General features: G+C 47.8%; 15 non-coding genes across 15 annotated transcripts; all 15 read left to right on the top strand.

The window, feature by feature from the left end:
- Positions 1-38: 38 nt before the first annotated feature.
- LOC142686352 (U2 spliceosomal RNA) lies at positions 39-229 on the top strand. The gene has a single exon (XR_012855707.1). It is a non-coding gene; the product is annotated as a U2 spliceosomal RNA (small nuclear RNA).
- A 1,281-nt stretch (positions 230-1,510) lies between these two features.
- On the top strand, positions 1,511-1,701 carry LOC142686351 (U2 spliceosomal RNA). The gene has a single exon (XR_012855706.1). It is a non-coding gene; the product is annotated as a U2 spliceosomal RNA (small nuclear RNA).
- A 1,288-nt stretch (positions 1,702-2,989) lies between these two features.
- LOC142686350 (U2 spliceosomal RNA) lies at positions 2,990-3,180 on the top strand. The gene has a single exon (XR_012855705.1). It is a non-coding gene; the product is annotated as a U2 spliceosomal RNA (small nuclear RNA).
- A 1,292-nt stretch (positions 3,181-4,472) lies between these two features.
- Positions 4,473-4,663, top strand: LOC142686349 (U2 spliceosomal RNA). Its single transcript, XR_012855704.1, has one exon. It is a non-coding gene; the product is annotated as a U2 spliceosomal RNA (small nuclear RNA).
- A 1,296-nt stretch (positions 4,664-5,959) lies between these two features.
- LOC142686347 (U2 spliceosomal RNA) lies at positions 5,960-6,150 on the top strand. The gene has a single exon (XR_012855702.1). It is a non-coding gene; the product is annotated as a U2 spliceosomal RNA (small nuclear RNA).
- A 1,271-nt stretch (positions 6,151-7,421) lies between these two features.
- LOC142686346 (U2 spliceosomal RNA) lies at positions 7,422-7,612 on the top strand. Its single transcript, XR_012855701.1, has one exon. It is a non-coding gene; the product is annotated as a U2 spliceosomal RNA (small nuclear RNA).
- Positions 7,613-8,895: 1,283 nt separating this feature from the next.
- Positions 8,896-9,086, top strand: LOC142686345 (U2 spliceosomal RNA). Its single transcript, XR_012855700.1, has one exon. It is a non-coding gene; the product is annotated as a U2 spliceosomal RNA (small nuclear RNA).
- A 1,292-nt stretch (positions 9,087-10,378) lies between these two features.
- On the top strand, positions 10,379-10,569 carry LOC142686343 (U2 spliceosomal RNA). Its single transcript, XR_012855699.1, has one exon. It is a non-coding gene; the product is annotated as a U2 spliceosomal RNA (small nuclear RNA).
- A 1,284-nt stretch (positions 10,570-11,853) lies between these two features.
- On the top strand, positions 11,854-12,044 carry LOC142686342 (U2 spliceosomal RNA). Its single transcript, XR_012855698.1, has one exon. It is a non-coding gene; the product is annotated as a U2 spliceosomal RNA (small nuclear RNA).
- A 1,280-nt stretch (positions 12,045-13,324) lies between these two features.
- Positions 13,325-13,515, top strand: LOC142686341 (U2 spliceosomal RNA). Its single transcript, XR_012855697.1, has one exon. It is a non-coding gene; the product is annotated as a U2 spliceosomal RNA (small nuclear RNA).
- Positions 13,516-14,783: 1,268 nt separating this feature from the next.
- Positions 14,784-14,974, top strand: LOC142686340 (U2 spliceosomal RNA). Its single transcript, XR_012855696.1, has one exon. It is a non-coding gene; the product is annotated as a U2 spliceosomal RNA (small nuclear RNA).
- Positions 14,975-16,270: 1,296 nt separating this feature from the next.
- LOC142686339 (U2 spliceosomal RNA) lies at positions 16,271-16,461 on the top strand. Its single transcript, XR_012855695.1, has one exon. It is a non-coding gene; the product is annotated as a U2 spliceosomal RNA (small nuclear RNA).
- A 1,288-nt stretch (positions 16,462-17,749) lies between these two features.
- On the top strand, positions 17,750-17,940 carry LOC142686338 (U2 spliceosomal RNA). Its single transcript, XR_012855694.1, has one exon. It is a non-coding gene; the product is annotated as a U2 spliceosomal RNA (small nuclear RNA).
- A 1,288-nt stretch (positions 17,941-19,228) lies between these two features.
- LOC142686337 (U2 spliceosomal RNA) lies at positions 19,229-19,419 on the top strand. The gene has a single exon (XR_012855693.1). It is a non-coding gene; the product is annotated as a U2 spliceosomal RNA (small nuclear RNA).
- Positions 19,420-20,687: 1,268 nt separating this feature from the next.
- LOC142686335 (U2 spliceosomal RNA) lies at positions 20,688-20,878 on the top strand. Its single transcript, XR_012855691.1, has one exon. It is a non-coding gene; the product is annotated as a U2 spliceosomal RNA (small nuclear RNA).
- Positions 20,879-21,016: the final 138 nt, after the last annotated feature.

The following is a 21,016-nucleotide window of genomic DNA, read 5'->3' as shown; positions in this document are numbered from 1 at the left end:
ATCGGGCAGGCTCGGGCAACGCGCGGCCCGTTCGGGTTATCGCTTCTCGGCCTTTTGGCTAAGATCAAGTGTAGTATCTGTTCTTATCAGTTTAATATCTGATACGTCCCCTATCTGGGGACCATATATTAAATGGATTTTTAGAACAGGGAGATGGAAATAGAGCTTGCTCTGTCCACTCCACGCATTGACCTGGTATTGCAGTATTTCCAGGACCGGTGCACCCTTTCCTTATGTGTTGACTAAAAGCAGATTCCAAAAGTGTTTTTTGTCTTTGCTATTGTTTCTGTCTTTCTGAAGGGATCTCCCCTTTTAATCCCATTATTTCAACACCTGTTGGACAATGCATGAGTGATAATGAGCTCATTGATTAAATGCAATTAATGAATAGATTGCCACCTCTTGTTGTGTGTCGTCTGTGTTTCTGTGTTTCCGGCATTTCACATTGGAACACCTCATTCACCTTCCTTGTCTTCTCTCCGCCCTCCCTTTTAGGTAAGTTAAAGAGCTGCACCTGAGCCAGCCACTGATTGATTGATTGATTGATTGATTGATTGATTGATTGATTGATTGCAGCACAACAGTCAAATAGTGGAGTGGAGTAGGGGAACAGCAAACAGCCAATAAAGCAGCCCGCCCGCTCGCCTGCCCGCCACAATGGACCTACCTGTGTACACTAGATGGATGTGATGGAATGTACTGTCGTCCCTACATTTCAAGAAGAAGTAAGAATTGCAGTTGCAACAAAGCCTTGCTTGCCTACAAAGAGAGCAGCAATTTGGATTTGTTACTATGTTACCTAGAAGAATAACAAACTGTGCAAGGATGGAGGTTGTAGGAGCAAGGAGAAGTTGTCTGTAAAGTTGGTGGATGCCTATTTTCCATTTTGCAGTCCCTTGTCTCCCTCTTGTGGCCTCCTGGAGGCAACTAGCTGTGCAAAAAAAAGACAGCCTGGCGGCCGGCTGTTGCAGTGTTGCCCTCTCAGGCAACACTGAGTGACTGACTGAGCCTCACCGTCTTATATAAAGTTCAGACGGAACTTTGCACGTGTCATAGTGGAGCCCTCAGGATTCCAGAGCCAGCTTTCTGACATCATAATGGGGCCTCAGAGATAAAAGCCTGGGCCCAGGCAGTGTTGGTCAGTGCTGCTCAGCAGGCAGCACTGGACTGGACTGGATTACAGCTGATACAAGGTGTGAAGGAACAAGGGGTGGCTGTGGGCATGCACTTGCTGCCGCTGCCAGTGTTTATCTGCATGGCAGCAGGGCATTTGGGCGTTGCCAGGAAGGCGTTTTTATGTAGATTCCTCCTCTTTCAGCACTGCATTGTGGTGCAAGCAAAATAAGCAAATCCTGTCTGGCTTCCTCTCCGGCCTTTATTCACCTCCCGTGTAGCTGTGAGTGTGTGAGCCTGCAGGGCCCCATGGAATTGCCTAGAAGTAGGCTGAATCGCTGCAAGGGCTGAACAGCAGTATCGGGCAGGCTCGGGCAACGCGCGGCCCGTTCGGGTTATCGCTTCTCGGCCTTTTGGCTAAGATCAAGTGTAGTATCTGTTCTTATCAGTTTAATATCTGATACGTCCCCTATCTGGGGACCATATATTAAATGGATTTTTAGAACAGGGAGATGGAAATAGAGCTTGCTCTGTCCACTCCACGCATTGACCTGGTATTGCAGTATTTCCAGGACCGGTGCACCCTTTCCTTATGTGTTGACTAAAAGCAGATTCCAAAAGTGTTTTTTGTCTTTGCTATTGTTTCTGTCTTTCTGAAGGGATCTCCCCTTTTAATCCCATTATTTCAACACCTGTTGGACAATGCATGAGTGATAATGAGCTCATTGATTAAATGCAATTAATGAATAGATTGCCACCTCTTGTTGTGTGTCGTCTGTGTTTCTGTGTTTCCGGCATTTCACATTGGAACACCTCATTCACCTTCCTTGTCTTCTCTCCGCCCTCCCTTTTAGGTAAGTTAAAGAGCTGCACCTGAGCCAGCCACTGATTGATTGATTGATTGATTGATTGATTGATTGATTGATTGATTGATTGATGCAGCACAACAGTCAAATAGTGGAGTGGAGTAGGGGAACAGCAAACAGCCAATAAAGCAGCCCGCCCGCTCGCCTGCCCGCCACAATGGACCTACCTGTGTACACTAGATGGATGTGATGGAATGTACTGTCGTCCCTACATTTCAAGAAGAAGTAAGAATTGCAGTTGCAACAAAGCCTTGCTTGCCTACAAAGAGAGCAGCAATTTGGATTTGTTACTATGTTACCTAGAAGAATAACAAACTGTGCAAGGATGGAGGTTGTAGGAGCAAGGAGAAGTTGTCTGTAAAGTTGGTGGATGCCTATTTTCCATTTTGCAGTCCCTTGTCTCCCTCTTGTGGCCTCCTGGAGGCAACTAGCTGTGCAAAAAAAAGACAGCCTGGCGGCCGGCTGTTGCAGTGTTGCCCTCTCAGGCAACACTGAGTGACTGACTGAGCCTCACCGTCTTATATAAAGTTCAGACGGAACTTTGCACGTGTCATAGTGGAGCCCTCAGGATTCCAGAGCCAGCTTTCTGACATCATAATGGGGCCTCAGAGATAAAAGCCTGGGCCCAGGCAGTGTTGGTCAGTGCTGCTCAGCAGGCAGCACTGGACTGGACTGGATTACAGCTGATACAAGGTGTGAAGGAACAAGGGGTGGCTGTGGGCATGCACTTGCTGCCGCTGCCAGTGTTTATCTGCATGGCAGCAGGGCATTTGGGCGTTGCCAGGAAGGCGTTTTTATGTAGATTCCTCCTCTTTCAGCACTGCATTGTGGTGCAAGCAAAAGAAGCAAATCCTGTCTGGCTTCCTCTCCGGCCTTTATTCACCTCCCGTGTAGCTGTGAGTGTGTGAGCCTGCAGGGCCCCATGGAATTGCCTAGAAGTAGGCTGAATCGCTGCAAGGGCTGAACAGCAGTATCGGGCAGGCTCGGGCAACGCGCGGCCCGTTCGGGTTATCGCTTCTCGGCCTTTTGGCTAAGATCAAGTGTAGTATCTGTTCTTATCAGTTTAATATCTGATACGTCCCCTATCTGGGGACCATATATTAAATGGATTTTTAGAACAGGGAGATGGAAATAGAGCTTGCTCTGTCCACTCCACGCATTGACCTGGTATTGCAGTATTTCCAGGACCGGTGCACCCTTTCCTTATGTGTTGACTAAAAGCAGATTCCAAAAGTGTTTTTTGTCTTTGCTATTGTTTCTGTCTTTCTGAAGGGATCTCCCCTTTTAATCCCATTATTTCAACACCTGTTGGACAATGCATGAGTGATAATGAGCTCATTGATTAAATGCAATTAATGAATAGATTGCCACCTCTTGTTGTGTGTCGTCTGTGTTTCTGTGTTTCCGGCATTTCACATTGGAACACCTCATTCACCTTCCTTGTCTTCTCTCCGCCCTCCCTTTTAGGTAAGTTAAAGAGCTGCACCTGAGCCAGCCACTGATTGATTGATTGATTGATTGATTGATTGATTGATTGATGCAGCACAACAGTCAAATAGTGGAGTGGAGTAGGGGAACAGCAAACAGCCAATAAAGCAGCCCGCCCGCTCGCCTGCCCGCCACAATGGACCTACCTGTGTACACTAGATGGATGTGATGGAATGTACTGTCGTCCCTACATTTCAAGAAGAAGTAAGAATTGCAGTTGCAACAAAGCCTTGCTTGCCTACAAAGAGAGCAGCAATTTGGATTTGTTACTATGTTACCTAGAAGAATAACAAACTGTGCAAGGATGGAGGTTGTAGGAGCAAGGAGAAGTTGTCTGTAAAGTTGGTGGATGCCTATTTTCCATTTTGCAGTCCCTTGTCTCCCTCTTGTGGCCTCCTGGAGGCAACTAGCTGTGCAAAAAAAAGACAGCCTGGCGGCCGGCTGTTGCAGTGTTGCCCTCTCAGGCAACACTGAGTGACTGACTGAGCCTCACCGTCTTATATAAAGTTCAGACGGAACTTTGCACGTGTCATAGTGGAGCCCTCAGGATTCCAGAGCCTCAGGATTCCAGAGCCAGCTTTCTGACATCATAATGGGGCCTCAGAGATAAAAGCCTGGGCCCAGGCAGTGTTGGTCAGTGCTGCTCAGCAGGCAGCACTGGACTGGACTGGATTACAGCTGATACAAGGTGTGAAGGAACAAGGGGTGGCTGTGGGCATGCACTTGCTGCCGCTGCCAGTGTTTATCTGCATGGCAGCAGGGCATTTGGGCGTTGCCAGGAAGGCGTTTTTATGTAGATTCCTCCTCTTTCAGCACTGCATTGTGGTGCAAGCAAAAGAAGCAAATCCTGTCTGGCTTCCTCTCCGGCCTTTATTCACCTCCCGTGTAGCTGTGAGTGTGTGAGCCTGCAGGGCCCCATGGAATTGCCTAGAAGTAGGCTGAATCGCTGCAAGGGCTGAACAGCAGTATCGGGCAGGCTCGGGCAACGCGCGGCCCGTTCGGGTTATCGCTTCTCGGCCTTTTGGCTAAGATCAAGTGTAGTATCTGTTCTTATCAGTTTAATATCTGATACGTCCCCTATCTGGGGACCATATATTAAATGGATTTTTAGAACAGGGAGATGGAAATAGAGCTTGCTCTGTCCACTCCACGCATTGACCTGGTATTGCAGTATTTCCAGGACCGGTGCACCCTTTCCTTATGTGTTGACTAAAAGCAGATTCCAAAAGTGTTTTTTGTCTTTGCTATTGTTTCTGTCTTCATGAAGGGATCTCCCCTTTTAATCCCATTATTTCAACACCTGTTGGACAATGCATGAGTGATAATGAGCTCATTGATTAAATGCAATTAATGAATAGATTGCCACCTCTTGTTGTGTGTCGTCTGTGTTTCTGTGTTTCCGGCATTTCACATTGGAACACCTCATTCACCTTCCTTGTCTTCTCTCCGCCCTCCCTTTTAGGTAAGTTAAAGAGCTGCACCTGAGCCAGCCACTGATTGATTGATTGATTGATTGATTGATTGATTGATTGATTGATTGATTGATTGATTGATGCAGCACAACAGTCAAATAGTGGAGTGGAGTAGGGGAACAGCAAACAGCCAATAAAGCAGCCCGCCCGCTCGCCTGCCCGCCACAATGGACCTACCTGTGTACACTAGATGGATGTGATGGAATGTACTGTCGTCCCTACATTTCAAGAAGAAGTAAGAATTGCAGTTGCAACAAAGCCTTGCTTGCCTACAAAGAGAGCAGCAATTTGGATTTGTTACTATGTTACCTAGAAGAATAACAAACTGTGCAAGGATGGAGGTTGTAGGAGCAAGGAGAAGTTGTCTGTAAAGTTGGTGGATGCCTATTTTCCATTTTGCAGTCCCTTGTCTCCCTCTTGTGGCCTCCTGGAGGCAACTAGCTGTGCAAAAAAAAGACAGCCTGGCGGCCGGCTGTTGCAGTGTTGCCCTCTCAGGCAACACTGAGTGACTGACTGAGCCTCACCGTCTTATATAAAGTTCAGACGGAACTTTGCACGTGTCATAGTGGAGCCCTCAGGATTCCAGAGCCAGCTTTCTGACATCATAATGGGGCCTCAGAGATAAAAGCCTGGGCCCAGGCAGTGTTGGTCAGTGCTGCTCAGCAGGCAGCACTGGACTGGACTGGATTACAGCTGATACAAGGTGTGAAGGAACAAGGGGTGGCTGTGGGCATGCACTTGCTGCCGCTGCCAGTGTTTATCTGCATGGCAGCAGGGCATTTGGGCGTTGCCAGGAAGGCGTTTTTATGTAGATTCCTCCTCTTTCAGCACTGCATTGTGGTGCAAGCAAAAGAAGCAAATCCTGTCTGGCTTCCTCTCCGGCCTTTATTCACCTCCCGTGTAGCTGTGAGTGTGTGAGCCTGCAGGGCCCCATGGAATTGCCTAGAAGTAGGCTGAATCGCTGCAAGGGCTGAACAGCAGTATCGGGCAGGCTCGGGCAACGCGCGGCCCGTTCGGGTTATCGCTTCTCGGCCTTTTGGCTAAGATCAAGTGTAGTATCTGTTCTTATCAGTTTAATATCTGATACGTCCCCTATCTGGGGACCATATATTAAATGGATTTTTAGAACAGGGAGATGGAAATAGAGCTTGCTCTGTCCACTCCACGCATTGACCTGGTATTGCAGTATTTCCAGGACCGGTGCACCCTTTCCTTATGTGTTGACTAAAAACAGATTCCAAAAGTGTTTTTTGTCTTTGCTATTGTTTCTGTCTTTCTGAAGGGATCTCCCCTTTTAATCCCATTATTTCAACACCTGTTGGACAATGCATGAGTGATAATGAGCTCATTGATTAAATGCAATTAATGAATAGATTGCCACCTCTTGTTGTGTGTCGTCTGTGTTTCTGTGTTTCCGGCATTTCACATTGGAACACCTCATTCACCTTCCTTGTCTTCTCTCCGCCCTCCCTTTTAGGTAAGTTAAAGAGCTGCACCTGAGCCAGCCACTGATTGATTGATTGATTGATTGATTGATTGATTGATGCAGCACAACAGTCAAATAGTGGAGTGGAGTAGGGAACAGCAAACAGCCAATAAAGCAGCCCGCCCGCTCGCCTGCCCGCCACAATGGACCTACCTGTGTACACTAGATGGATGTGATGGAATGTACTGTCGTCCCTACATTTCAAGAAGAAGTAAGAATTGCAGTTGCAACAAAGACTTGCTTGCCTACAAAGAGAGCAGCAATTTGGATTTGTTACTATGTTACCTAGAAGAATAACAAACTGTGCAAGGATGGAGGTTGTAGGAGCAAGGAGAAGTTGTCTGTAAAGTTGGTGGATGCCTATTTTCCATTTTGCAGTCCCTTGTCTCCCTCTTGTGGCCTCCTGGAGGCAACTAGCTGTGCAAAAAAAAGACAGCCTGGCGGCCGGCTGTTGCAGTGTTGCCCTCTCAGGCAACACTGAGTGACTGACTGAGCCTCACCGTCTTATATAAAGTTCAGACGGAACTTTGCACGTGTCATAGTGGAGCCCTCAGGATTCCAGAGCCAGCTTTCTGACATCATAATGGGGCCTCAGAGATAAAAGCCTGGGCCCAGGCAGTGTTGGTCAGTGCTGCTCAGCAGGCAGCACTGGACTGGACTGGATTACAGCTGATACAAGGTGTGAAGGAACAAGGGGTGGCTGTGGGCATGCACTTGCTGCCGCTGCCAGTGTTTATCTGCATGGCAGCAGGGCATTTGGGCGTTGCCAGGAAGGCGTTTTTATGTAGATTCCTCCTCTTTCAGCACTGCATTGTGGTGCAAGCAAAAGAAGCAAATCCTGTCTGGCTTCCTCTCCGGCCTTTATTCACCTCCCGTGTAGCTGTGAGTGTGTGAGCCTGCAGGGCCCCATGGAATTGCCTAGAAGTAGGCTGAATCGCTGCAAGGGCTGAACAGCAGTATCGGGCAGGCTCGGGCAACGCGCGGCCCGTTCGGGTTATCGCTTCTCGGCCTTTTGGCTAAGATCAAGTGTAGTATCTGTTCTTATCAGTTTAATATCTGATACGTCCCCTATCTGGGGACCATATATTAAATGGATTTTTAGAACAGGGAGATGGAAATAGAGCTTGCTCTGTCCACTCCACGCATTGACCTGGTATTGCAGTATTTCCAGGACCGGTGCACCCTTTCCTTATGTGTTGACTAAAAGCAGATTCCAAAAGTGTTTTTTGTCTTTGCTATTGTTTCTGTCTTTCTGAAGGGATCTCCCCTTTTAATCCCATTATTTCAACACCTGTTGGACAATGCATGAGTGATAATGAGCTCATTGATTAAATGCAATTAATGAATAGATTGCCACCTCTTGTTGTGTGTCGTCTGTGTTTCTGTGTTTCCGGCATTTCACATTGGAACACCTCATTCACCTTCCTTGTCTTCTCTCCGCCCTCCCTTTTAGGTAAGTTAAAGAGCTGCACCTGAGCCAGCCACTGATTGATTGATTGATTGATTGATTGATTGATTGATTGATTGATTGATGCAGCACAACAGTCAAATAGTGGAGTGGAGTAGGGAACAGCAAACAGCCAATAAAGCAGCCCGCCCGCTCGCCTGCCCGCCACAATGGACCTACCTGTGTACACTAGATGGATGTGATGGAATGTACTGTCGTCCCTACATTTCAAGAAGAAGTAAGAATTGCAGTTGCAACAAAGCCTTGCTTGCCTACAAAGAGAGCAGCAATTTGGATTTGTTACTATGTTACCTAGAAGAATAACAAACTGTGCAAGGATGGAGGTTGTAGGAGCAAGGAGAAGTTGTCTGTAAAGTTGGTGGATGCCTATTTTCCATTTTGCAGTCCCTTGTCTCCCTCTTGTGGCCTCCTGGAGGCAACTAGCTGTGCAAAAAAAAGACAGCCTGGCGGCCGGCTGTTGCAGTGTTGCCCTCTCAGGCAACACTGAGTGACTGACTGAGCCTCACCGTCTTATATAAAGTTCAGACGGAACTTTGCACGTGTCATAGTGGAGCCCTCAGGATTCCAGAGCCAGCTTTCTGACATCATAATGGGGCCTCAGAGATAAAAGCCTGGGCCCAGGCAGTGTTGGTCAGTGCTGCTCAGCAGGCAGCACTGGACTGGACTGGATTACAGCTGATACAAGGTGTGAAGGAACAAGGGGTGGCTGTGGGCATGCACTTGCTGCCGCTGCCAGTGTTTATCTGCATGGCAGCAGGGCATTTGGGCGTTGCCAGGAAGGCGTTTTTATGTAGATTCCTCCTCTTTCAGCACTGCATTGTGGTGCAAGCAAAAGAAGCAAATCCTGTCTGGCTTCCTCTCCGGCCTTTATTCACCTCCCGTGTAGCTGTGAGTGTGTGAGCCTGCAGGGCCCCATGGAATTGCCTAGAAGTAGGCTGAATCGCTGCAAGGGCTGAACAGCAGTATCGGGCAGGCTCGGGCAACGCGCGGCCCGTTCGGGTTATCGCTTCTCGGCCTTTTGGCTAAGATCAAGTGTAGTATCTGTTCTTATCAGTTTAATATCTGATACGTCCCCTATCTGGGGACCATATATTAAATGGATTTTTAGAACAGGGAGATGGAAATAGAGCTTGCTCTGTCCACTCCACGCATTGACCTGGTATTGCAGTATTTCCAGGACCGGTGCACCCTTTCCTTATGTGTTGACTAAAAGCAGATTCCAAAAGTGTTTTTTGTCTTTGCTATTGTTTCTGTCTTTCTGAAGGGATCTCCCCTTTTAATCCCATTATTTCAACACCTGTTGGACAATGCATGAGTGATAATGAGCTCATTGATTAAATGCAATTAATGAATAGATTGCCACCTCTTGTTGTGTGTCGTCTGTGTTTCTGTGTTTCCGGCATTTCACATTGGAACACCTCATTCACCTTCCTTGTCTTCTCTCCGCCCTCCCTTTTAGGTAAGTTAAAGAGCTGCACCTGAGCCAGCCACTGATTGATTGATTGATTGATTGATTGATTGATTGATTGATTGATTGATTGATTGATGCAGCACAACAGTCAAATAGTGGAGTGGAGTAGGGAACAGCAAACAGCCAATAAAGCAGCCCGCCCGCTCGCCTGCCCGCCACAATGGACCTACCTGTGTACACTAGATGGATGTGATGGAATGTACTGTCGTCCCTACATTTCAAGAAGAAGTAAGAATTGCAGTTGCAACAAAGCCTTGCTTGCCTACAAAGAGAGCAGCAATTTGGATTTGTTACTATGTTACCTAGAAGAATAACAAACTGTGCAAGGATGGAGGTTGTAGGAGCAAGGAGAAGTTGTCTGTAAAGTTGGTGGATGCCTATTTTCCATTTTGCAGTCCCTTGTCTCCCTCTTGTGGCCTCCTGGAGGCAACTAGCTGTGCAAAAAAAAAGACAGCCTGGCGGCCGGCTGTTGCAGTGTTGCCCTCTCAGGCAACACTGAGTGACTGACTGAGCCTCACCGTCTTATATAAAGTTCAGACGGAACTTTGCACGTGTCATAGTGGAGCCCTCAGGATTCCAGAGCCAGCTTTCTGACATCATAATGGGGCCTCAGAGATAAAAGCCTGGGCCCAGGCAGTGTTGGTCAGTGCTGCTCAGCAGGCAGCACTGGACTGGACTGGATTACAGCTGATACAAGGTGTGAAGGAACAAGGGGTGGCTGTGGGCATGCACTTGCTGCCGCTGCCAGTGTTTATCTGCATGGCAGCAGGGCATTTGGGCGTTGCCAGGAAGGCGTTTTTATGTAGATTCCTCCTCTTTCAGCACTGCATTGTGGTGCAAGCAAAAGAAGCAAATCCTGTCTGGCTTCCTCTCCGGCCTTTATTCACCTCCCGTGTAGCTGTGAGTGTGTGAGCCTGCAGGGCCCCATGGAATTGCCTAGAAGTAGGCTGAATCGCTGCAAGGGCTGAACAGCAGTATCGGGCAGGCTCGGGCAACGCGCGGCCCGTTCGGGTTATCGCTTCTCGGCCTTTTGGCTAAGATCAAGTGTAGTATCTGTTCTTATCAGTTTAATATCTGATACGTCCCCTATCTGGGGACCATATATTAAATGGATTTTTAGAACAGGGAGATGGAAATAGAGCTTGCTCTGTCCACTCCACGCATTGACCTGGTATTGCAGTATTTCCAGGACCGGTGCACCCTTTCCTTATGTGTTGACTAAAAGCAGATTCCAAAAGTGTTTTTTGTCTTTGCTATTGTTTCTGTCTTTCTGAAGGGATCTCCCCTTTTAATCCCATTATTTCAACACCTGTTGGACAATGCATGAGTGATAATGAGCTCATTGATTAAATGCAATTAATGAATAGATTGCCACCTCTTGTTGTGTGTCGTCTGTGTTTCTGTGTTTCCGGCATTTCACATTGGAACACCTCATTCACCTTCCTTGTCTTCTCTCCGCCCTCCCTTTTAGGTAAGTTAAAGAGCTGCACCTGAGCCAGCCACTGATTGATTGATTGATTGATTGATTGATTGATTGATTGATTGATTGATGCAGCACAACAGTCAAATAGTGGAGTGGAGTAGGGGAACAGCAAACAGCCAATAAAGCAGCCCGCCCGCTCGCCTGCCCGCCACAATGGACCTACCTGTGTACACTAGATGGATGTGATGGAATGTACTGTCGTCCCTACATTTCAAGAAGAAGTAAGAATTGCAGTTGCAACAAAGCCTTGCTTGCCTACAAAGAGAGCAGCAATTTGGATTTGTTACTATGTTACCTAGAAGAATAACAAACTGTGCAAGGATGGAGGTTGTAGGAGCAAGGAGAAGTTGTCTGTAAAGTTGGTGGATGCCTATTTTCCATTTTGCAGTCCCTTGTCTCCCTCTTGTGGCCTCCTGGAGGCAACTAGCTGTGCAAAAAAAAGACAGCCTGGCGGCCGGCTGTTGCAGTGTTGCCCTCTCAGGCAACACTGAGTGACTGACTGAGCCTCACCGTCTTATATAAAGTTCAGACGGAACTTTGCACGTGTCATAGTGGAGCCCTCAGGATTCCAGAGCCAGCTTTCTGACATCATAATGGGGCCTCAGAGATAAAAGCCTGGGCCCAGGCAGTGTTGGTCAGTGCTGCTCAGCAGGCAGCACTGGACTGGACTGGATTACAGCTGATACAAGGTGTGAAGGAACAAGGGGTGGCTGTGGGCATGCACTTGCTGCCGCTGCCAGTGTTTATCTGCATGGCAGCAGGGCATTTGGGCGTTGCCAGGAAGGCGTTTTTATGTAGATTCCTCCTCTTTCAGCACTGCATTGTGGTGCAAGCAAAAGAAGCAAATCCTGTCTGGCTTCCTCTCCGGCCTTTATTCACCTCCCGTGTAGCTGTGCGTGTGTGAGCCTGCAGGGCCCCATGGAATTGCCTAGAAGTAGGCTGAATCGCTGCAAGGGCTGAACAGCAGTATCGGGCAGGCTCGGGCAACGCGCGGCCCGTTCGGGTTATCGCTTCTCGGCCTTTTGGCTAAGATCAAGTGTAGTATCTGTTCTTATCAGTTTAATATCTGATACGTCCCCTATCTGGGGACCATATATTAAATGGATTTTTAGAACAGGGAGATGGAAATAGAGCTTGCTCTGTCCACTCCACGCATTGACCTGGTATTGCAGTATTTCCAGGACCGGTGCACCCTTTCCTTATGTGTTGACTAAAAGCAGATTCCAAAAGTGTTTTTTGTCTTTGCTATTGTTTCTGTCTTTCTGAAGGGATCTCCCCTTTTAATCCCATTATTTCAACACCTGTTGGACAATGCATGAGTGATAATGAGCTCATTGATTAAATGCAATTAATGAATAGATTGCCACCTCTTGTTGTGTGTCGTCTGTGTTTCTGTGTTTCCGGCATTTCACATTGGAACACCTCATTCACCTTCCTTGTCTTCTCTCCGCCCTCCCTTTTAGGTAAGTTAAAGAGCTGCACCTGAGCCAGCCACTGATTGATTGATTGATTGATTGATTGATTGATTGATTGATTGATGCAGCACAACAGTCAAATAGTGGAGTGGAGTAGGGGAACAGCAAACAGCCAATAAAGCAGCCCGCCCGCTCGCCTGCCCGCCACAATGGACCTACCTGTGTACACTAGATGGATGTGATGGAATGTACTGTCGTCCCTACATTTCAAGAAGAAGTAAGAATTGCAGTTGCAACAAAGCCTTGCTTGCCTACAAAGAGAGCAGCAATTTGGATTTGTTACTATGTTACCTAGAAGAATAACAAACTGTGCAAGGATGGAGGTTGTAGGAGCAAGGAGAAGTTGTCTGTAAAGTTGGTGGATGCCTATTTTCCATTTTGCAGTCCCTTGTCTCCCTCTTGTGGCCTCCTGGAGGCAACTAGCTGTGCAAAAAAAAGACAGCCTGGCGGCCGGCTGTTGCAGTGTTGCCCTCTCAGGCAACACTGAGTGACTGACTGAGCCTCACCGTCTTATATAAAGTTCAGACGGAACTTTGCACGTGTCATAGTGGAGCCCTCAGGATTCCAGAGCCAGCTTTCTGACATCATAATGGGGCCTCAGAGATAAAAGCCTGGGCCCAGGCAGTGTTGGTCAGTGCTGCTCAGCAGGCAGCACTGGACTGGACTGGATTACAGCTGATACAAGGTGTGAAGGAACAAGGGGTGGCTGTGGGCATGCACTTGCTGCCGCTGCCAGTGTTTATCTGCATGGCAGCAGGGCATTTGGGCGTTGCCAGGAAGGCGTTTTTATGTAGATTCCTCCTCTTTCAGCACTGCATTGTGGTGCAAGCAAAAGAAGCAAATCCTGTCTGGCTTCCTCTCCGGCCTTTATTCACCTCCCGTGTAGCTGTGAGTGTGTGAGCCTGCAGGGCCCCATGGAATTGCCTAGAAGTAGGCTGAATCGCTGCAAGGGCTGAACAGCAGTATCGGGCAGGCTCGGGCAACGCGCGGCCCGTTCGGGTTATCGCTTCTCGGCCTTTTGGCTAAGATCAAGTGTAGTATCTGTTCTTATCAGTTTAATATCTGATACGTCCCCTATCTGGGGACCATATATTAAATGGATTTTTAGAACAGGGAGATGGAAATAGAGCTTGCTCTGTCCACTCCACGCATTGACCTGGTATTGCAGTATTTCCAGGACCGGTGCACCCTTTCCTTATGTGTTGACTAAAAGCAGATTCCAAAAGTGTTTTTTGTCTTTGCTATTGTTTCTGTCTTTCTGAAGGGATCTCCCCTTTTAATCCCATTATTTCAACACCTGTTGGACAATGCATGAGTGATAATGAGCTCATTGATTAAATGCAATTAATGAATAGATTGCCACCTCTTGTTGTGTGTCGTCTGTGTTTCTGTGTTTCCGGCATTTCACATTGGAACACCTCATTCACCTTCCTTGTCTTCTCTCCGCCCTCCCTTTTAGGTAAGTTAAAGAGCTGCACCTGAGCCAGCCACTGATTGATTGATTGATTGATTGATTGATTGATGCAGCACAACAGTCAAATAGTGGAGTGGAGTAGGGGAACAGCAAACAGCCAATAAAGCAGCCCGCCCGCTTGCCTGCCCGCCACAATGGACCTACCTGTGTACACTAGATGGATGTGATGGAATGTACTGTCGTCCCTACATTTCAAGAAGAAGTAAGAATTGCAGTTGCAACAAAGCCTTGCTTGCCTACAAAGAGAGCAGCAATTTGGATTTGTTACTATGTTACCTAGAAGAATAACAAACTGTGCAAGGATGGAGGTTGTAGGAGCAAGGAGAAGTTGTCTGTAAAGTTGGTGGATGCCTATTTTCCATTTTGCAGTCCCTTGTCTCCCTCTTGTGGCCTCCTGGAGGCAACTAGCTGTGCAAAAAAAAGACAGCCTGGCGGCCGGCTGTTGCAGTGTTGCCCTCTCAGGCAACACTGAGTGACTGACTGAGCCTCACCGTCTTATATAAAGTTCAGACGGAACTTTGCACGTGTCATAGTGGAGCCCTCAGGATTCCAGAGCCAGCTTTCTGACATCATAATGGGGCCTCAGAGATAAAAGCCTGGGCCCAGGCAGTGTTGGTCAGTGCTGCTCAGCAGGCAGCACTGGACTGGACTGGATTACAGCTGATACAAGGTGTGAAGGAACAAGGGGTGGCTGTGGGCATGCACTTGCTGCCGCTGCCAGTGTTTATCTGCATGGCAGCAGGGCATTTGGGCGTTGCCAGGAAGGCGTTTTTATGTAGATTCCTCCTCTTTCAGCACTGCATTGTGGTGCAAGCAAAAGAAGCAAATCCTGTCTGGCTTCCTCTCCGGCCTTTATTCACCTCCCGTGTAGCTGTGAGTGTGTGAGCCTGCAGGGCCCCATGGAATTGCCTAGAAGTAGGCTGAATCGCTGCAAGGGCTGAACAGCAGTATCGGGCAGGCTCGGGCAACGCGCGGCCCGTTCGGGTTATCGCTTCTCGGCCTTTTGGCTAAGATCAAGTGTAGTATCTGTTCTTATCAGTTTAATATCTGATACGTCCCCTATCTGGGGACCATATATTAAATGGATTTTTAGAACAGGGAGATGGAAATAGAGCTTGCTCTGTCCACTCCACGCATTGACCTGGTATTGCAGTATTTCCAGGACCGGTGCACCCTTTCCTTATGTGTTGACTAAAAGCAGATTCCAAAAGTGTTTTTTGTCTTTGCTATTGTTTCTGTCTTTCTGAAGGGATCTCCCCTTTTAATCCCATTATTTCAACACCTGTTGGACAATGCATGAGTGATAATGAGCTCATTGATTAAATGCAATTAATGAATAGATTGCCATCTCTTGTTGTGTGTCGTCTGTGTTTCTGTGTTTCCGGCATTTCACATTGGAACACCTCATTCACCTTCCTTGTCTTCTCTCCGCCCTCCCTTTTAGGTAAGTTAAAGAGCTGCACCTGAGCCAGCCACTGATTGATTGATTGATTGATTGATTGATTGATTGATTGATTGATTGATTGATTGATTGATGCAGCACAACAGTCAAATAGTGGAGTGGAGTAGGGGAACAGCAAACAGCCAATAAAGCAGCCCGCCCGCTCGCCTGCCCGCCACAATGGACCTACCTGTGTACACTAGATGGATGTGATGGAATGTACTGTCGTCCCTACATTTCAAGAAGAAGTAAGAATTGCAGTTGCAACAAAGCCTTGCTTGCCTACAAAGAGAGCAGCAATTTGGATTTGTTACTATGTTACCTAGAAGAATAACAAACTGTGCAAGGATGGAGGTTGTAGGAGCAAGGAGAAGTTGTCTGTAAAGTTGGTGGATGCCTATTTTCCATTTTGCAGTCCCTTGTCTCCCTCTTGTGGCCTCCTGGAGGCAACTAGCTGTGCAAAAAAAAGACAGCCTGGCGGCCGGCTGTTGCAGTGTTGCCCTCTCAGGCAACACTGAGTGACTGACTGAGCCTCACCGTCTTATATAAAGTTCAGACGGAACTTTGCACGTGTCATAGTGGAGCCCTCAGGATTCCAGAGCCAGCTTTCTGACATCATAATGGGGCCTCAGAGATAAAAGCCTGGGCCCAGGCAGTGTTGGTCAGTGCTGCTCAGCAGGCAGCACTGGACTGGACTGGATTACAGCTGATACAAGGTGTGAAGGAACAAGGGGTGGCTGTGGGCATGCACTTGCTGCCGCTGCCAGTGTTTATCTGCATGGCAGCAGGGCATTTGGGCGTTGCCAGGAAGGCGTTTTTATGTAGATTCCTCCTCTTTCAGCACTGCATTGTGGTGCAAGCAAAAGAAGCAAATCCTGTCTGGCTTCCTCTCCGGCCTTTATTCACCTCCCGTGTAGCTGTGAGTGTGTGAGCCTGCAGGGCCCCATGGAATTGCCTAGAAGTAGGCTGAATCGCTGCAAGGGCTGAACAGCAGTATCGGGCAGGCTCGGGCAACGCGCGGCCCGTTCGGGTTATCGCTTCTCGGCCTTTTGGCTAAGATCAAGTGTAGTATCTGTTCTTATCAGTTTAATATCTGATACGTCCCCTATCTGGGGACCATATATTAAATGGATTTTTAGAACAGGGAGATGGAAATAGAGCTTGCTCTGTCCACTCCACGCATTGACCTGGTATTGCAGTATTTCCAGGACCGGTGCACCCTTTCCTTATGTGTTGACTAAAAGCAGATTCCAAAAGTGTTTTTTGTCTTTGCTATTGTTTCTGTCTTTCTGAAGGGATCTCCCCTTTTAATCCCATTATTTCAACACCTGTTGGACAATGCATGAGTGATAATGAGCTCATTGATTAAATGCAATTAATGAATAGATTGCCACCTCTTGTTGTGTGTCGTCTGTGTTTCTGTGTTTCCGGCATTTCACATTGGAACACCTCATTCACCTTCCTTGTCTTCTCTCCGCCCTCCCTTTTAGGTAAGTTAAAGAGCTGCACCTGAGCCAGCCACTGATTGATTGATTGATTGATTGATTGATTGATTGATTGATTGATTGATTGATGCAGCACAACAGTCAAATAGTGGAGTGGAGTAGGGGAACAGCAAACAGCCAATAAAGCAGCCCGCCCGCTCGCCTGCCCGCCACAATGGACCTACCTGTGTACACTAGATGGATGTGATGGAATGTACTGTCGTCCCTACATTTCAAGAAGAAGTAAGAATTGCAGTTGCAACAAAGCCTTGCTTGCCTACAAAGAGAGCAGCAATTTGGATTTGTTACTATGTTACCTAGAAGAATAACAAACTGTGCAAGGATGGAGGTTGTAGGAGCAAGGAGAAGTTGTCTGTAAAGTTGGTGGATGCCTATTTTCCATTTTGCAGTCCCTTGTCTCCCTCTTGTGGCCTCCTGGAGGCAACTAGCTGTGCAAAAAAAAGACAGCCTGGCGGCCGGCTGTTGCAGTGTTGCCCTCTCAGGCAACACTGAGTGACTGACTGAGCCTCACCGTCTTATATAAAGTTCAGACGGAACTTTGCACGTGTCATAGTGGAGCCCTCAGGATTCCAGAGCCAGCTTTCTGACATCATAATGGGGCCTCAGAGATAAAAGCCTGGGCCCAGGCAGTGTTGGTCAGTGCTGCTCAGCAGGCAGCACTGGACTGGACTGGATTACAGCTGATACAAGGTGTGAAGGAACAAGGGGTGGCTGTGGGCATGCACTTGCTGCCGCTGCCAGTGTTTATCTGCATGGCAGCAGGGCATTTGGGCGTTGCCAGGAAGGCGTTTTTATGTAGATTCCTCCTCTTTCAGCACTGCATTGTGGTGCAAGCAAAAGAAGCAAATCCTGTCTGGCTTCCTCTCCGGCCTTTATTCACCTCCCGTGTAGCTGTGAGTGTGTGAGCCTGCAGGGCCCCATGGAATTGCCTAGAAGTAGGCTGAATCGCTGCAAGGGCTGAACAGCAGTATCGGGCAGGCTCGGGCAACGCGCGGCCCGTTCGGGTTATCGCTTCTCGGCCTTTTGGCTAAGATCAAGTGTAGTATCTGTTCTTATCAGTTTAATATCTGATACGTCCCCTATCTGGGGACCATATATTAAATGGATTTTTAGAACAGGGAGATGGAAATAGAGCTTGCTCTGTCCACTCCACGCATTGACCTGGTATTGCAGTATTTCCAGGACCGGTGCACCCTTTCCTTATGTGTTGACTAAAAGCAGATTCCAAAAGTGTTTTTTGTCTTTGCTATTGTTTCTGTCTTTCTGAAGGGATCTCCCCTTTTAATCCCATTATTTCAACACCTGTTGTACAATGCATGAGTGATAATGAGCTCATTGATTAAATGCAATTAATGAATAGATTGCCACCTCTTGTTGTGTGTCGTCTGTGTTTCTGTGTTTCCGGCATTTCACATTGGAACACCTCATTCACCTTCCTTGTCTTCTCTCCGCCCTCCCTTTTAGGTAAGTTAAAGAGCTGCACCTGAGCCAGCCACTGATTGATTGATTGATTGATTGATTGATTGATTGATTGATTGATTGATTGATGCAGCACAACAGTCAAATAGTGGAGTGGAGTAGGGGAACAGCAAACAGCCAATAAAGCAGCCCGCCCGCTCGCCTGCCCGCCACAATGGACCTACCTGTGTACACTAGATGGATGTGATGGAATGTACTGTCGTCCCTACATTTCAAGAAGAAGTAAGAATTGCAGTTGCAACAAAGCCTTGCTTGCCTACAAAGAGAGCAGCAATTTGGATTTGTTACTATGTTACCTAGAAGAATAACAAACTGTGCAAGGATGGAGGTTGTAGGAGCAAGGAGAAGTTGTCTGTAAAGTTGGTGGATGCCTATTTTCCATTTTGCAGTCCCTTGTCTCCCTCTTGTGGCCTCCTGGAGGCAACTAGCTGTGCAAAAAAAAGACAGCCTGGCGGCCGGCTGTTGCAGTGTTGCCCTCTCAGGCAACACTGAGTGACTGACTGAGCCTCACCGTCTTATATAAAGTTCAGACGGAACTTTGCACGTGTCATAGTGGAGCCCTCAGGATTCCAGAGCCAGCTTTCTGACATCATAATGGGGCCTCAGAGATAAAAGCCTGGGCCCAGGCAGTGTTGGTCAGTGCTGCTCAGCAGGCAGCACTGGACTGGACTGGATTACAGCTGATACAAGGTGTGAATGAACAAGGGGTGGCTGTGGGCATGCACTTGCTGCCGCTGCCAGTGTTTATCTGCATGGCAGCAGGGCATTTGGGCGTTGCCAGGAAGGCGTTTTTATGTAGATTCCTCCTCTTTCAGCACTGCATTGTGGTGCAAGCAAAAGAAGCAAATCCTGTCTGGCTTCCTCTCCAGCCTTTATTCACCTCCCGTGTAGCTGTGAGTGTGTGAGCCTGCAGGGCCCCATGGAATTGCCTAGAAGTAGGCTGAATCGCTGCAAGGGCTGAACAGCAGTATCGGGCAGGCTCGGGCAACGCGCGGCCCGTTCGGGTTATCGCTTCTCGGCCTTTTGGCTAAGATCAAGTGTAGTATCTGTTCTTATCAGTTTAATATCTGATACGTCCCCTATCTGGGGACCATATATTAAATGGATTTTTAGAACAGGGAGATGGAAATAGAGCTTGCTCTGTCCACTCCACGCATTGACCTGGTATTGCAGTATTTCCAGGACCGGTGCACCCTTTCCTTATGTGTTGACTAAAAGCAGATTCCAAAAGTGTTTTTTGTCTTTGCTATTGTTTCTGTCTTTCTGAAGGGATCTCCCCTTTTAATCCCATTATTTCAACACCTGTTGGACAATGCATGAGTGATAATGAGCTCATTGATTAAATGCAATTAATGAATAGATTGCCACCTCTTGTTGTGTGTCGTCTGTGTTTCTGTGTTTCCGGCATTTCACATTGGAACACCTCATTCACCTTCCTTGTCTTCTCTCCGCCCTCCCTTTTAGGTAAGTTAAAGAGCTGCACCTGAGCCAGCCACTGATTGATTGATTGATTGATTGATTGATTGATGCAGCACAACAGTCAAATAGTGGAGTGGAGTAGGGGAACAGCAAACAGCCAATAAAGCAGCCCGCCCGCTCGCCTGCCCGCCACAATGGACCTACCTGTGTACACTAGATGGATGTGATGGAATGTACTGTCGTCCCTACATTTCAAGAAGAAGTAAGAATTGCAGTTGCAACAAAGCCTTGCTTGCCTACAAAGAGAGCAGCAATTTGGATTTGTTACTATGTTACCTAGAAGAATAACAAACTGTGCAAGGATGGAGGTTGTAGGAGCAAGGAGAAGTTGTCTGTAAAGTTGGTGGATGCCTATTTTCCATTTTGCAGTCCCTTGTCTCCCTCTTGTGGCCTCCTGGAGGCAACTAGCTGTGCAAAAAAAAGACAGCCTGGCGGCCGGCTGTTGCAGTGTTGCCCTCTCAGGCAACACTGAGTGACTGACTGAGCCTCACCGTCTTATATAAAGTTCAGACGGAACTTTGCACGTGTCATAGTGGAGCCCTCAGGATTCCAGAGCCAGCTTTCTGACATCATAATGGGGCCTCAGAGATAAAAGCCTGGGCCCAGGCAGTGTTGGTCAGTGCTGCTCAGCAGGCAGCACTGGACTGGACTGGATTACAGCTGATACAAGGTGTGAAGGAACAAGGGGTGGCTGTGGGCATGCACTTGCTGCCGCTGCCAGTGTTTATCTGCATGGCAGCAGGGCATTTGGGCGTTGCCAGGAAGGCGTTTTTATGTAGATTCCTCCTCTTTCAGCACTGCATTGTGGTGCAAGCAAAAGAAGCAAATCCTGTCTGGCTTCCTCTCCGGCCTTTATTCACCTCCCGTGTAGCTGTGAGTGTGTGAGCCTGCAGGGCCCCATGGAATTGCCTAGAAGTAGGCTGAATCGCTGCAAGGGCTGAACAGCAGTATCGGGCAGGCTCGGGCAACGCGCGGCCCGTTCGGGTTATCGCTTCTCGGCCTTTTGGCTAAGATCAAGTGTAGTATCTGTTCTTATCAGTTTAATATCTGATACGTCCCCTATCTGGGGACCATATATTAAATGGATTTTTAGAACAGGGAGATGGAAATAGAGCTTGCTCTGTCCACTCCACGCATTGACCTGGTATTGCAGTATTTCCAGGACCGGTGCACCCTTTCCTTATGTGTTGACTAAAAGCAGATTCCAAAAGTGTTTTTTGTCTTTGCTATTGTTTCTGTCTTTCTGAAGGGATCTCCCCTTTTAATCCCATTATTTCAACACCTGTTGGACAATGCATGAGTGATAATGAGCTCAT

This window comes from Rhinoderma darwinii (genome assembly GCF_050947455.1).
Source record: "Rhinoderma darwinii isolate aRhiDar2 chromosome 5 unlocalized genomic scaffold, aRhiDar2.hap1 SUPER_5_unloc_17, whole genome shotgun sequence".
NCBI lineage: Eukaryota > Metazoa > Chordata > Amphibia > Anura > Rhinodermatidae > Rhinoderma > Rhinoderma darwinii.
The sequence above is the reverse complement of the archived record's forward strand: the minus strand, read 5'-3'. Positions and strand labels throughout refer to the sequence as shown.